The sequence below is a fragment of the Stomoxys calcitrans genome, chromosome 4, assembly GCF_963082655.1.
Source record: "Stomoxys calcitrans chromosome 4, idStoCalc2.1, whole genome shotgun sequence".
Taxonomy (NCBI): Eukaryota; Metazoa; Arthropoda; class Insecta; order Diptera; family Muscidae; genus Stomoxys; species Stomoxys calcitrans.
The window spans coordinates 25,653,942-25,671,159 of record NC_081555.1 but is presented as its reverse complement, the minus strand read 5'-3'; the positions used below and the strand labels follow the sequence as shown (position 1 = coordinate 25,671,159).

At 37.7% G+C, this 17,218-nt stretch overlaps 1 protein-coding gene across 2 annotated transcripts in view; it reads left to right on the top strand.

Moving 5' to 3' along the window:
* The first annotated feature begins 1,392 nt into the window (after positions 1-1,392).
* LOC106090521 (open rectifier potassium channel protein 1) overlaps positions 1,393-17,218 on the top strand; it is a 61,600-nt gene continuing 45,774 nt past the window's right edge. For both annotated transcript variants that reach the window (XM_059366698.1, XM_059366699.1), the window contains exon 1: positions 1,393-1,891. The gene's annotated coding sequence lies outside the window, so the exon portion shown is untranslated. The remainder of the gene's footprint in view (positions 1,892-17,218) is intronic.

Sequence of the window (17,218 nt, the reverse complement as noted above, 5' to 3'; positions counted from 1 at the left end):
AAAAGGAAATCTGGTACTTTACTTTAACTTCCCCAGCTTCTAGTGCCCGAAAGTTGCGTCGAGGGGTTATCGCAGAACCCATGACTAATAATAGTATAGAATGTTAACCGCCTAGTCAGAATGAGGTCCAAGTAGCAGTGACTCGACTGAAGAACAACAAGGCAACAGGAGCCAATGGGTTGCCACTTGAACTGTTTAAGACCGGAAGTGACTGGCTGAAAAGGTGTATGCATTAGCTCGAACGCGTAAAGCTAGCCGGTCGAAATTTTGCTAATAATGCTAACCTCTAAGCTATGGTGGCCTCCAACTATGCCCTTCAATTAAGTTAATGTGTGTAACTTTGATCAGAATCCATGATGGTGGGTGGGTTCACAAGATTCGGCCCAGTCGAACTTAGTAAGTTTCGTCTTGTTTTTATTTGTTGTACTTCACTAATAAATTTCCTAAGAACATTCTATTTAGGAACAGGGGATACTTTTTCCATATCAATGATTGCAGTCCGATTAATGTTAAGCTCAATGCCGAGTCCGAACGGCGTGCCGTAAAGCACCATCATTTGGTGGAGAAGTTTTAACATGGCAGGATACCTCACAAATGTAGCCAGCAATAGTAAAGGGATAACCACCGCAGAAAATTCAATGACTTAGGTTGTTGTTGTAGCAGTGTGTTATACACTGAGGCGGTTGCCCTTGCTGACGAAGAACTCCATCTGGTCAATCCGGTACGCACAACCGACTGTCATTGGATTGACTGGCTTAGGTACATGCCTTTGTTGTGTTAAATTCTCTAAATAGGCCCCTTGTGGCTATATAATTGCATAATAGATAAATAAAACCCGCATCCTTTTCTTCAACCTTGCCTTATCAAACTTATCCGACAGTTGTTGTTCTTCTCTACAAAAAAAAATTAGGCTTGGTATTGGTGCAGTAGTTTGCTTTTACTTGCTGTTCTCATAGAATTCCCTTGAGAGATTTTTATTGGGGAATCAACAGTGTTGCCTACTTTGTGTTTTTTTTAAGGTAATCATTTTCCTTCAGTATACATACATGTGTGAATGTATGTGTTCTGTTCATTTGACGGTATGCTTTGGTTTGTTTTTGAAAATCACGCTGTGCTTTAAACCCCGAGCTTTGTGTCTTCTCCCGGCTTTAATACTCTCTTTGATTTTTTCGCAAATAAATTGTAACACAAATAAAAAATACAACAAATTTTCGAATTTCGAGTGTGAAATTCCAACAACAACAACAAAGACACTTCCCCATACGTTAGTGATTGCGGAGGTGGTAGTGGTGGGTGTTAGGGCGGTAATAGTCTAGTGCTACTCGTGGAGCCCTCTACACAACAATAAGAACAACCACAGTAAACAAATCACAACGACAATCACAGCAACAACTTTGTGCCGACGATCAGCAAAAAACGCGAAATGGAATTGAATGAAAAGAAGAAACGACAGAAAAACCAAACGAAGACACTACAGAATGTGAAAATCATTTAATGTTCGTAGAATTTGCCCGTTAAACGGCAGTCAGATGACGAACTCCATAACGATCGTACACTAGAAATACACCACACAAAAAAAAAAACGAGCGAAGCGATACGATTTCCGTCAAAGGAAGCTAACGGGGTTTCCGTTTGTAACGGATAAAAATTTTTTGAAACGCATTTCATATATAAGAGAAGAAAATAAAGGAAAATAGAAATTTTACAATAATAATAAAATAAGAAAAGAAATATAGAAATTAAAACTGCAAATAAAGTGCACTCAAAAAATTTTTAAAATTCTTGTGAAAATAGTTTTAAGCAAAAAGTGTCTTATTTAAAAAAAAAAACGAAAAAAAATAAAAGTGTGATATTATAAAAAAATAAAACCAGCACCAATTGTGTTAATAAGGTATTTAAAATTCCTCAAAAAGGCAATGCTACGTAATTTGTCAAAAAAAAATTGCAAAAAGGTTTATGATAAAAGTTTTTTTGTTAAATTTTTTAATAAATTTTATCGTGAAAGGCTTTTCAAATCTGTTATTATAAAATTTTTATTAAATTTTAACCCCATATCAATTGAGTTAGCTTTCATGCAGGAAAAAAAAGAAACTACCTAATAATAAATTATTGCACTCTATTGCTAATTGCTTTGTAGACGAAAAATCCCTGCTAAAGCAAAAGAAGAAGAAAAAAAATGACGTAAAGTGTAAACAAAGATGCAAACAAATATTTTCGAAATAAATGAAAAATCACCTTTTTTCTAAGGTAGATTTTTTTCAGTAGAAATTTCGTTTGCGATTATTGTTCAAATCAAATTTTATAACCCGAACTCGTTTCTAAGTGTGCCTGCCTTTTGGAATATTTTTTACGCTTGAAACTGTAACAGAAAGCGTGAGAAAATTTAGTTTTCGCTTAAATATTTTACATTCTAAATATTTATGTGCTTTGACTTTTATTACCTGTGTTTACTTGTTATAATTGCTCGAAAGAAATTTTGAAATGTATCGAGATGTCTTTCTCAACTTGGTCTTTCCGTCGGAGTTTTGGTCTTCCCCTTCTGTGTGTACCAACAGGTTCTTAGCTGGGGTTTCTTCACACAAAAATTTCTTTAATGAAAAAAAATGTATGGCATCTAAAAAAAAAACAATTTTTTTTTTAAATTTCTAAAATAAAAAAAAGTTCTCGAAATTTCTCTTAAAAATTTTTTTATAATTTTTTTCTAAAAAATTAAAAAAAGTGTTTCCAAAGACAACATTTGATTGAAATACAAGTTAAAGATAACATTTTACTAAAATATTTCCCAACGAGAAATTGTAAAATAAAATATTTTTATAGACAAAATTGCAATGAAATCTTCCCTCCCTAGAGACTCTCCCATCTGCTTTCGCAAGCACTCATCGGAAGCTTCGAAACCTTACAACAACTTTCGTAATATCAGTGTCTTGTATAGTGTAATTTTTCGTCTGTCGTAACTTTCGTCTAACAATTTTTGTCTGCCCTAAGATGACTTGTTCCCAAACCTCGTGCTAAGTCCAAAGTCGCACACATTTTTTTTCGTCTTATTTCAAAACTGGTGCCTTTTTATACCCTCCATCAAAGGATGGGGGCATACTTATCTAGTCATTCCGTTTCTAAAAAACCTCGAAATATTTTTCTAAGACCCCATAAAGTACATATATACTTGACAGTCTCGACGTTCGGAGTCGATCTAGCCGTCCGTCCGTTTTTCGAAAGCACGCTAACTTTCGAAGCAATAAAGCTAGCTGCTTGAAATTTTGCACAAATACTTCTTATTAGTGTAGGTCGGTTGGAATTGCAAATGGGCCATATCGATCCATGTTTTGATATAGCTGCCATATAAATTAAACAGGGATCTTGACTTCTTGAGACAATAGAGGACGTAATTCTTACCGATTTGGCTGAAATTTTGCATGACGTGATTTGTTATGACTCTGAATTACTGTGTAAAGTATGGTTCAAATTAGTCCTTAACCTGATATATTTGCCTATAAACCGATCTGGGATCTTGACTTCTTGAGCATCTGGAGAGCGCAATTCTTATCCGATTTGGCTGAAATTTTGCATAACATGTTTTGTTATGACTTCCAACAACTGTGCTAGGCATGGTTCAAAACGGTCCATAACCTGATATAGTTGCCATATAATCCGATCTGGGATCTTGGCTTCTTGAGCCAGTAGAGGGCGCAATTCTTATCCAATTTGGCTGAAAATTTGCATGACGTGTTTTGTTATGACTTTCAACAACTATGCTAAGTATGGTTCAAAACGGTCCATAACCTGATATAGCTGCCATATAAACCGATCTGGGATCTTGATTTCTTGTGCCTCTAGAGGGCGCAATTCTCATCCGATTTTGCAGAAATTTCTTACAACGATTTCTCCCATGACCTTCAATAAACGTGTCAAATATGATCTGAATCGGTTTATAGCCTGATACAGCTCCCATATAAACCGATCTCCTGATTTTACTTTTTGAGCCTCTCAAGGGCTCAATTCTTATTGGAATTGACTGAAATTTTGCGTTAGTTCCGTCACTTTCTGTTCCGGTTCACAGAACGTTCCGAGCGTTGATACCATCAACTTTTTTCTTTCATCTGATTTGATCTATTATGGCTGTAGAAGCCCGATTTTGGAAAAGGAAAAAGGAAGACTTGGTGAAAAATTATTATAATAAAAAACCTGCCCCACATTCAGTCTCGAAGGGGAGAAAGACAGATGACGAGATATCAGAAATATAGGAATACAATAAGGAGCAAGCGCCTACCCATCACTTCACCATGAGAGTGCTTCCACGGCACATAAGCCCACACTCACTCAAGTATTCACTTGCCAAGTGCCAAGCATTGCTTGTTTTAGCAGTGTGACGGCAGCCCTTGTCAATGAAGAACTCTATCGGGTCAATCCGATACGTACAACCGGCTGCCATGGGATTGGCAAACATTGGTGCTCCGCGTCTGTACATGCATGACAGCGTGTTCAAGATTTCATCGTGTCCCTCTTCGAATTAAACCTGTCTTATCAATGTATCAATTGGTGTTCGATCGTCTCCTTCTCATCCTCTTCTAGACATCGTCCACAGTAGTCGTGTTGCGGGACTCCATGCGCGCTGCCATATGACCTATCGCACAGTGTCCGGGTATGACTCCTGTATAGAAAATATTGATATTTTGATATTTTCGAAACCGGGTTTCGGTTATTTACTTTACTTTCCTTTACTTGGCTATAACAGAACATTTGTTCCACTAGCCGAACGTATTGGGTCGCCCAAAAAGTAATTGCGGATTTTTCATATAGTCGGCGTTGACAAATTTTTTCACAGCTTGTGACTCTGTAATTGCATTCTTTCTTCTGTCAGTTATCAGCTGTTACTTTTAGCTTGCTTTAGAAAAAAAGTGTAAAAAAAGTATATTTGATTAAAGTTCATTCTAAGTTTTATTAAAAATGCATTTACTTTCTTTTTAAAAATCCGCAATTACTTTTTGGGCAACCCAATAGATTAGCGATTCAAGCCCCTCGATCTTCTGCGCTCATTTTATGATCTCTGACATCAAGTTTCGAGGTGTCTCCCACCACTTGGTATTTCTATGAATAAAGCAAATGCAATTTGGCCCAGGAACATTTCTTTGAGCAACAGGGGCAAACTTCTCACATATCAATGAGTACTGTCCGATTCAAGTTTAAGCTCAATGATATGGGGCCGCCTTTTAAAGCCGAGTCCGAACGGCATGCCGCGATGCGACATCTTTTTGGGGAGAAGATTTTACATAGCTTCAATGAATGGCATAGTGTCTCACAAATGCCACCAGCTTTAGGAGAGGAAAAGCACCGTTGGAAAAAATTTGTTGACGTTCTCGCCACGTTTCGAACCCAGGCGTTCATGAAGCTGAGGAGGACATGCTAACCCCTGCGCTACGGTGGCTAACCAACATAAAAAAACGGTTTAACCAAAAAAATCTTCTTTCGGTTTCCGGTTTCTGACCAATTTTCTAAAAACCGATTTCGGTGGAGACATCAAAAAACCGGTTAACCGACATCGCAAAAACCGGTTAACCTACATAAAAAAAAAACGTTTTTTTTCGGTTTCTGACCAATTTTCTAAAAACCGATTTCGGTGGAGACAATCGAAACCGGTTAACCGGGTTTCGGTTTTGACAACCCTACTACTGTAATCGTAATTAGTGACCCCTTGACAAGGGCCATCAACTCCCTCGTCCTTTTCCGAACAACAACTGGCCTGAGTGTCCTGGCAATCTAACATCCATCCATAGACTTATATCTCGCGACCGCCTTCGCACTGAGCATCTCCTTTACTAAAGATGTTCAGTAGTTCGCCAAAAGGCATCTATGTAAGACCAGCCACAGGTCTGCTTGCCGTAGAGGATCCTCTCCTCTCCTGGATAGCGATAACACATACAGCAGCAAATTTTTTGCCACCAATCCAAATCATGCACCAAAATGAAAATCGGGCCACAAATGCCTTCGCAAATCGCCCAAAATTTCAACGAATAACATTTGAAAGTCGAATATCCGCGATGCCAGTGGAGTTATACCTTATAAAGGGTGATTTTTTAGCTATTATCTTTTTGGCAACACTGGTTTAATCAGAATAGACGATTTGGGTTGAAGATCAGTCAGAATCATTGCAAGAGCTACCAATGCATCCAGAAAAAGTCATAGTTCGGTGGCGGCATAATTGAACCGTACTTGTTCAGAGATGATGCAAATCGTAACGTAACTGTGAATGGTGAGCGCTAATATCCAACTTTTTTTGCCCAAAAAAAACAAGAGCTTCACTTGCATGACATGTGGTTTCCACAAGACACATGCAACACAGCACGCGTAATAATGTAATAATGAACTTATTGAGAGGCTAGTTCGGTTAACATTTTATTTCACGTTCGGGACCGGTCAATTGGTCGTCTAAATCGTGTGATTTAACGCCTTTAGACTATGTTTGTGGGGCTATGTTAAAGCTCATGTCTGTACAGACAAGCCCGCTTCAATTGACGCATTGGAAGACAACATTGAAGCATTTATTCGTGAGATACCGGTCGAAATGTTGGTAAGAGTATATCAAAATTGGTGGATGGACCATTTGAGGCGTAGTCACGGTCAACATATGCATGAAATAATCTTCAAACATTAAATTATTTGGACCGTACTATCGATTCAAATAACGATAGCATTTTTCTGAATTTTACGTTTTTTTTTTTTTTTTTTTTTGAAAATAAATCTTACAGCTCTTAAAAAATCACCCTTTGTTTTTGCAAAACTTGGTGCAGCTCGTACGAATGGTAGCGTCTTTTTATTTTGCCAAACCAATATTTCGAGGTGTTACAAACGAAATGACGATGTTTGTATACCCCGTTCCAATGGTGGAGGAGTTAAAAACAAGTAAAAAGGCGTTAAGTTCGCCCGGGCCGAACTTTGGATACCCACCACCTCGGATATATATATAACAAAATATTGGTCTTTTTAGTAGTTATATCTAAAAATAAACCGATCTGAACTATATACCACACAAATTTCAGTGCAATCGGATTCAAAATGCGCCTTTTATGGGGCCAAGACTTTAAATCGAGAGATCAGTTTATATGGTAGCTATATGCAAATCTTGATCGATCTAGACCAAATTGCAGAAATATGTGGAGGGGCTTAACTTAACTCTTTGTCCCAAATTTCGGCAACATCGGACAATAAATGCGCTTTTTATGGCCCCAAAACCTATAACCGAGAGATCGGTCTATATGGCAGCTATATCCAAATCTGGACCGATCTGAGCCAAATTGACGGAGAATGTTGAAGGGCCTAATACAACCCACTGTCCCGAATTTCAGCAAAATCCGATAATAAATGTGGCTTTTATGGGCCTAAGACCCTAAATCGGAGGATCGGTCTATATGGCAGCTATATCAAAATCTAAACCGATCTGAGCCATATTGACGGAAGATGTCGAAGGGCCTAAGACAACTCACTGTTCCGAATTTCAGCAAAATCGGATAATAAATGTGGCTTTTATGGGCCTAAGACCCTAAATCGGAGGATCGGTCTATATGGCAGCTATATCAAAATCTAAACCGATCTGAGCCATATTGACGGAGGATGTCAAAAGACCTAACACAACTCACTGTCCCAAATTTCAGCAAAATCGGATAATAAATGTGGCCTTTATTGGCCTAAGACCCTAAATCGGCGGATCGGTCTATATGGGGGCTATATCAAGATATAGTCCGATATAGCCCATCTTCGAACTTAACCTGCTTATGGACAAAAAAGAACCTGTGCAAAATTTCAGCTCAATATCTCAATTTTTGAAGACTGTAGCGTGATTTCAACAGACAGACGGACAGACGGACGGACATGTCTAGATCGTCTTAGATTTTTACGCTGATCAAGAATATATGTACTTTATAGGGTCGGAAATGGATATTTCGATGTGTTGCAAACGGAATGACAAAATGAATATACCCCCATCCGTCGGTGGTGGGTATAAAAATAGTAAGAATGTAGACATCCTTGACAAACATTAGCCACAATAGACCTGCTTTATTTTTCTACTGCATACCTCAAGCCGTGAATAACAAATATATAACGCAAAATGCAATGTATTTAGAGCACGTCTGTTTATATGATATGAAGTGGTAACGCCATTTACAAACCTGTCACAAAAATTCAAGATAAAAAGTGAAAATATTTTCAAATTTTGTAAACAAAACTTGTAAACCATGTGTGGCATTGCAATGGAATACAATTTAAAAAGATTTTTGCACATAAATTTTATAAATAATTGGTTGAAACTTTTCTCTGCCCTCCACCATAGAGATATTTCTTCGGCAATGTAATGCAAATATTCCCTCGAACCTTCCATTAAGGAAGAGCATTGCTGTGCGATTTGAGTTATAAAGCCATGAGCATCATTTTTATTGCTGGTCAACTGGCAACAGGTCACAAACAGTCTTGGAGGCGAATTTCGTTGCGGTGTATGCACATATCCATTTTCAATGTCCTAACATTCTAGCTCTTTGTGAGACCCAGGTATGTGAGGATTCTGATCCACAGGATTTTCACATCCCTGGTTATCACACTCTATCTCTTTTTATTTCTTACAGATCCCTCGTGGTATATATATATAATGATGTAGTGTTCCAAAGAAGACAACACCTGGATTCACAGGATTGGAACACATATACTGCACTTCGAATTTCTATATAGAAGTCCAAACGCAAAAAGGAAGGCTTCCATGAACGCTCTTTCTGATTCCATTACAAAAATTTTAGAGGGTTATCTGGGCCGTGAAATCGTTGTGGCTGGGGATTTCAATGTTCACCACACCTCCTAATTTTTCCATTCGAGCCATACGTTGAGCTTTTCGCTGCGCACATTGGTTTGGCGCAACTAGTGAACGAACCGACACGACAGGATATTGCTTATCGCTTACAGGTGCTTAGAAAGCATGAATTCGGACTGCAGATAGGCGTCATTTGCAACATCAGGTCTTTGACATAGCCATGGACAAAGGGAGATTTCTACAGTGTGTGCGATGCCGAGGATTTTAAGAGACGCAAAAGCATTTTTTGTGTCACTATCCCGCAATTGCTTGGAAAATAGACAACATAATTTATGAAGAGCCTTTTCCAAACCTGCAATTCCTCGGGGCACTTAGTCATTTGTCTTTGCACCTTGGGATGGTGGTAGTCGAATATAGTCATTCTGTTTGTAACACCTCGAAATATTCGTCTAAAACCCTATAAAGTATTGGGTTGCCCAAAAAGTAATTGCGGATTTTTCATATAGTCGGCGTTGACAAATTTTTCCAACGGCTTGTAACTCTGTAATTGCAAACTTTCTTCTGTCAGTTATCAGCTGTTACTTTTAGCTTGCTTTAGAAAAAAAGTGTAAAAAAAGTATATTTGATTAAAGTTCATTCTAAGTTTTATTAAAAATTCATTTACTTTCTTTTAAAAAATCCGCAATTACTCTTTGGGCAACCCAATATATATATTTTTGATCGTCATGACATTTTAAGTCGATCCAGCCTTGTCCATCCGTCTGTCTGTCGAAAGCACGCTTACTTTCGAAGGAGTAAAGCTAGGCGCTTGAAATTTTGTACCAATACTTGCTATTAGTGTAGGTCAGTTGGGATTGTAAATGGGCTAAATCGGTCAATGTTTTGATATAGCTGCTATATAAACCGATCTCCCGATTAGACTTATTGAGTTTCTAGAGGGCGCAACTCTTATCCGATTTGGCCGAAATTTTGCGAGAGGCGTTTTGTTACGATTTCCAACAAGTGTGCTAAGTATAGGCTAAATCAGTCCGTAACCTGATATAGCTCCTATGTAAACCGATCTACCGATGTAACTCCTTAGGCCCCTGGAAGCAATTGTTATCCAATTTGACTGAAATTTTTGCTCAGTTCAAATCGGGAAATAAAATCTAGGCCGATCACCCGATTTGACACACAGATTAAAATCATTTTGAAAAACAACTTTTGTCGAAAAAACAAAGACGATATTTGTTCATTTTCCTGCAACAATTTATTTCGAATTTCAGCGACCGAAAGTACAAATTTGTTGTTGAAAGGCATTCTTTGCGAGCCAACATATAACAACAACAACAATACAAGCCAAAAAAAACATTTAACCAGCCACCACATGTGCTTTGCTGCACAGCTTCGGCGTGGAGGTGTTTTGTATTTTCCTTTGTTCGGCTCGTGCTGCTTGTCTCGTTCGTTCACTGCTTTTTCTCTCGGGTTTTTTCTCTGTAACTCTCTACTATTACCCTAAAATCCAATTTTACTACCTCTACAATGCCGCCTGCATTAGAAGGGGATAACCACAACTGCAAATTTTTTGTCATTATTTCTCGCCAAGATTCGAATTCAGGCGTTGAGCATTCTAGGCGGACATGTTAACCTCTGCGCTATTGTTCCCATAAAAGCCGATCTCTCGATTAGTCTTCTACGGCCTCTAGAAAATTCAATTTGTGACTTTTTTTCAAAAATTTGATAGCCCAAATATATTTCAACTTGTGTAGGGTACATAAGGAATTTTAAATTTGCGTTTTCTTTAGACAATTATTTTGAGCTTATGTTGTTATTTCTTTGAAGAAAAAAAAAACGTGCACAGACTCTTGGTGACATGCTTATCAATGGCACTTGGCATTTGTGCAATTTCCAATGGGAATGAGCCATTTTCGATGTCATCATTGTTTACAATTAATCGCTCTTATCTCATGCTCGTAATTTTACTTGCGAGCATTCACCTCCAATGCTGCTTCTCATAATGATGACCTGCTTTATTATGGTCAAGTTTGACCATTGATTTACTTCTTTAGCCAGCAAATTTTTTTGTTCATTATTTTATACGATAATATAATATTTGGCTTGCATAAACAATAAATATCATATTTGCATATACAAGATAGCAACAACAACATTAATTGCAAAAAAAAAAACTGATTTAATCGTATTAAGTTAAGATTTTTCATGGAAGTCTTTGGTAGTGAATTTTTAAAGTTTCTTCTCACACTTGAGTTGGGATTTCTTATAAAAGGTTTAGAAAATGCTATTCACAGCCACACTGTAAAATAATTTGTGGTAAGTTTAAAGATTTTATGGTTTGTTTCTCTTTTGAAACGAGCCTAATGATAGGAGATTTTTTGCAATGGAAAATGAAAGCCAGAGATCACAACATACCAACCTTTATGGGTCACGCTTCGTCTTTGGTTAGAAGACTTTTCAACCATATTAGGTGTGGAGGCTTCAATGCAAGATTTTAGACTTCAAGGCAAGATTTTAGATTTTAGTATTTTGTAACATTTTAAGGATAAATTTCCTTTGGCGAAAAAAATTTTACTTGGTGTTAAGGAATAAATAACTAAATTTAAAGATGTATTTCCTCTAATTTTGTAAGAAATAATTTCCTTTGGTGAAAAATTTCTTACATGATGTTAAGGTACAAAGAATTTAAAATTGAACCATCTCTTTTGTAAGAAAAAAATTTTACTTGGTGTTTAGGAATAAATAACTAAATTTAAAGATGTATTTTCTCCAATTTTTTAAGAAATCATTTCCTTTGGTGAAAATTTTCTTACTTGATATTAAGGTACAAAGAATTTAAAATTGAACCATCTCTTTTGTAAGAATAAATTTCCTTTGGTGAAAAAAATTTTCCTTAATCTAAAGAAATAAAGAAATCTAAAGATGTAACATCCTCTGTATTTTAAGAACTGATTTTCCTTAGCAAACAAAAATTTTACTTAAAATTAAGTAATTTTTTTACTAATATATAATTGAACTAATAATGCCATTTTATCCTTTATTCTCCAACTTTCACCCAATCTTTCTTGCATATCTTTTGATATTTCCAAGGTTAAACAAAGGCAGAGCCCAAAACAACATTGTAAACCCACATATCTCTTGTTCGCACCCACGCAAAGTCGTTATCATTTTGAAAATCTGTTAAATTATCTTCTTTTGAAATCATAAAACGTTTTAATTAATCGTGCAGAGATAATCAAAAGCATGAGTATATCAAAGTTTTACAATGGACAAGTGATAATTTTCCAAAAAAAAAGCACCCTCACGAGACCAATTAACAATTTAATCAAATAATAAAAAGTGTTATGACGTATATCAATTCAATGTAGTAAATTATGAGACAACACTTTTTAAAATAGATAGAATATAAGTATAAAACATTTATTTTATTATACACTGTGAAAACAAACAACTAAATAACAACGTCAATCGCCTTTCTAGACCATGCGGGGGTTACCCTTAGATGATGGTATGATTATAAGGAGGGTATGTGATAAGAGAGACGCCTCAAAAAGACAAGTTCTCGCCGATTTTCTGGAGCCTAGTAAAAAACAAAATGCTAATGGATCTCAACAAGGAACGCACACAATCGCAATCCAGGATTTTAAGCAATTACTCTCAACAATTAGAGGCGCTGAGAAAGTAAATCTGATAACTGAGATACCATAATTTAGACTTTCGTTTCTTGATGGGGTTTCTCTGCAATTGTTAAATGAGGTAAATTTCTCGATTTGAAATTATCCTGACAAAGTATTGAGGTGAATAGTAATATGCAAATGAGGGCTGATCTGGATCATATTCGATTCAGGTTCCGGGAGCTATTTTACAAGATTGGTCTATATGACAACTATATCTAAATATAGTCTGATCTGGACCAGAGAATAGCAGCAAGCCACTTTAAAATGGCAACTATATCTAAATATAGTCTGATCTGGACCAGAGAATAGCAGCAAGTCACTTTAAAACGATAGACATGAAAGTGAATGACACGCTCACACCTTATACCAGCAACCGTTGTTGAAGCGTAAGATTCTCAACAACCAAAACATAAAATGCCATTTTATGATTCGTTGAGCAACTAAGTGGTTTTGCTAATGAGCATAAAATGATTGCTGGTCGTATTATACATTGTGAGCAATACTCACGGGGCTCACATGGATCGCAACTGAATAGATGACACACACACACACACACACATACAGCTATAGTTGAAAAAGATCGTTGACATTATAGTGCGTGCTTTGTTTTGGCTTGGGTAAAGAACTCGGTAAAGGTACAGAATAAAACTATGGATGTCGTGGGATCAAATACTGCTACGAGGGGTCTCACTGCTTAAAATTTTAGGAAAAAGGGCGTTAGTCTGATCTGGACCAGAGAATAGCAGCAAGTCACTTTAAAACGATAGACACGAAAGTGAATGACACGCTTACACCTTATACCAGCAACCGTTGATGACGCTTAAGACTCTCAACCACCAAAACATAAAATGTCATTTTATGATTCGTTGAGCAACTAAGTGGTTTTGCTAATGAGCATAAAATGATTGCTGGTCTTATTATACATTGTGAGCAATATTCACGGGGCTCACATGGATCGCAACTGAATAGATGACACACACACACATACAGCTATCGTTGAAAAAGGAGCGTTGACATTATAGTGCGTGCTTTGTTTTGGCTTGGGTAAAGAACTCGTTAAAGGTACAGAATAAAACTATGGATGTCGTGGGTTCAAATACTGCTACTTAACTGCTTAAAATTTTAGGAAAAAGGGCGTTAGTTCTGATATTGACTTTAGCTTGTACGAGTGATAAGGAATCTTTTCGAAATTTCGGAAATACTGGGTAATTAATGCGAGATTTTGTGCGTTCATTAGCTCCAATCGCTAAAAAAATGCTATATGGCAGCTGCATAGAAAAATGGTCAAATCTGGTCCATACTCATACTCAGATGTTGGGGTAGTAAAAGCGCATTTTTTGGCTCATATCCTTAAATAGGGAAATATTTTAATCCAAACTCGGGACGGTTGTCTATTGAAATCGGAACAAAAATACGACTTTTATTAACTCTATCAACTCTTGCTCTATTGCCATATGAAGAGCATTTCTAGCTAAGATTGTTTGATGTGGTATGTATAACACAAGTGGCATTTGAGTGCCAAATTAGGAGTCTCAAGCAGTTCTTTGATTCGGACCATAACTAGTCGGTTGATGGGAGGTATAAAACAACTCACTTCTTCAAGTTTCAGCGAAATCGGGTACATGCAGTTTTTATGGGTTCAAGACCCTTAATCGGCAGACCGTTCTATACGGCAGCTATATCTGAACATACACCGATCTAAACCATATTTAAGTCGCATATCGGGAGGCTTTAATCAACTCATTATTTCAAATTTCAGCGAAATCGGATAATAACTGCGTCTTTTAAGGGCTTAAGACCCTAAATCAGCAGATCTGTCTATATGACAGCTACATCTAAATATGGTCCGATTTTAACCATGTTTGAGTCGGATGTTCGGAGGCTTAAAACTACTTACTGTTTCTAATTTCATCAAAATCGAATGCGCCCGTTACGGGCTTAAGACCCTAAACCGGCATATCGGTCTATATGGTAGCTATTGGGTTGCCCAAAAAGTAATTGCGGATTTTTTATATAGTCGGCGTTGACAAATTTTTTCACAGCTTGTGACTCTGTAATTGCATTCTTTCTTCTGTCAGTTATCAGCTGTTACTTTTAGCTTGCTTTACAAAAAAAGTGTAAAAAAAGTACATTTGATTAAAGTTCATTCTAAGTTTTATTAAAAATGCATTTACTTTCTTTTAAAAAATCCGTAATTACTTTTTGGGCAACCCAATATATGTAAATATATGGTTTGAATATCGGGGCCCCTAGTACAACTTCCTGTTTAAAATTTCAACGTAATTGGACAAAAAATTAGTCTTTCACGGACTTTAGACCCTAAATCGCCAGATCGATCTATATGGCAGCTATATGAAAATATGGTCCGATTTGGCCCATTCAAGAAATTAACCTGCGTTTAGAAAGCTGTAAGCCTACTACTTTTAATAGTAGGTGCGATTTTATGCCAAAGTCATAAAATCTACTTTTCTTCGCTTAATGGTCCGGCTCGAAGGACCATGTACAACTCTGGTAGACCCTTCTAGTGGACTGAAGCTGGATGAAATAAATCTCACGGAAGTGTAAGGAACCCAAATGAAATGAAGAAAAAAGGCACAGTTGTAGTTTCCAAATGTTGAACAGTTTTATTGGCTGATGGCCCTTACCGCTTTCTATCGTTGCTGCTGCACAAGTGAAAGATGGCAGTGGCAAAGATAACCAAGGCGTCGTATAAAATATATCGGTTAACATAAGAACTGTATATCAGCGATTTGAGTTGAAGTTTAAAGGAGACATGTATGTTTAGTACAAGTTAACATGGCTAGGGTTAACATTTTGCAAGTATGAATTCAGATATTGGTAAAAAGGGAAGATTTGGAAGTATAGACAGATGTTGTCGTTGAACTGGGTTCAACACAAAAGTCGGGCTGTGCCGGCTGTATAATACCCTACACCTACCCTATAAGTAAAATGTGGGAGTTATATCCAATTCTGAACCAATTTTGATGGACCTCGGCGGATGTTTTCAGGTGGGTTATTAAACAATCCCTATTAAATTTGAAGCAAATATGTTCAAACTGTAATAACTACGGTTGACAAATGACAACATTATTACAAAATCTGACGAACATATATATGGAAGCTATATCTAAATGTGAACCAATTTGGAGCAAAATTCTCAGATATTGTGGTAGTTGTCGAGAAAAGCGTTGTACAAAATTTTGGCAAGATGATCAATAAATGCGCTTGCCGTGAATCTAGAAATTAAAATCGGGCGATATATATATATATGAGAGCTACATCTAAATCTGAACCGATTTCCCCAGTAATGTTGAGAGTCAAGAGAAAATTCTTCCTGCCAAATTTCGAGAGAATCGGTTTACAAATGACCATTTTATTGCATTATTACTGCACATCGGACGAGCATATATATATGGAGTTATATCCAAATCTGAACCGATTTCTTTTTTCTATTATTATATTGTTTTCAACACATCTTTTCCGTTTTGGTGCTATTCTTCAAGAGTACCGTTAGAATGAGTCAGTCACATTAACAGTCCTAAGTCATGCTTTCTCGGTCCCAGGATAAGCGATGTCCTGTTTCGCAAAATTCTCGCCCACAAGGCCTTTGGCCTGGGACCCAGCAGAGACTGACAGCCTTTCTCATGGTTCAAAAAAGCTCTTTGCATTTTCGAACCAGTTTTGATCTCAGACGGCCCGATGTCGGAGCCCTCATCGCCACCTGACTGTCCACGTATATCGTGATAGTGTAATCGGAGCGCCGCTCCCTCATAAACATTGTCTCCAGTGCCTTCAGGATCGCGAAGACCTCCGCCTATAAGACCCTGCACTCATCCAGAAGACTATAAGATTCCCTGATTCCAAAGAATTCAATGAAGACTCCTGCTCCAATGCCCCCATCCAATTTAGACCCATTCGAGTATACAGAGGTTTCCGGGAAGGGCGGAGTTCCCCCAACTCAAGAGACCATTTTCTCATGGTTCGAAGAAGCTCTTCGCATCTTCGCTGCTTCCGCCCAGAATTCTATAAGATTCCCTGATTCCAAGAGTTCCCCCAACTCAAGAGACCATTTTCTCATGGTTCGAAGAAGCTCTTCGCATCTTCGCTGCTTCCGCCCAGAAGTCTATAAGATTCCCTGATTCCAAGACTCCTACTCCAGTGCCTCCATCCAATTTAGATTCATCCGTGTGTAAAGAAATTTCCGAGAAGGGCTGAGTGCCCCCAACTCAGAGATCACTTTCTCGTAGTTCGAAGAAGCTCTTCCCATTTCGCTGCCCCCGCCCAGAAGTTCATAAGATTCCCCGATTCCAAGGAATTTAATGAAGACTCCTGATCCAGTGCCCCCATCCTCGTATGCAGAGGGTTCCGGAAAGGGCTGAGTGCCTCCAACCCAGAGACCACTTTTCGGGAACATGACTTCCTACCCCCCATTAACAAGGAAGAACTCCCCTGGTATATAATCAGTCACGCCGCATATAGCATGGTACCACGTGGCAACACCTTCCCCCCCGCAGAACATAAGAATGGCCGAATTTAGAGGAGCGCCATTTTTCTGATTCCCTTAGTCTCATGGCGATCTTTGTCCACCAGAGCGCCATTTATGGACTATAAATTCACGTTATTAAAAGCCCATTCTATGTTCCAAAGGGCGTTCAAAGTAAAGTCGCCCATGGCCAAATTCAATTCGATGTAGCAACCCACATCAAAAGGCCACTATCAAGAGCACTACCAAATACAATATGCCTGGTAATAGAAG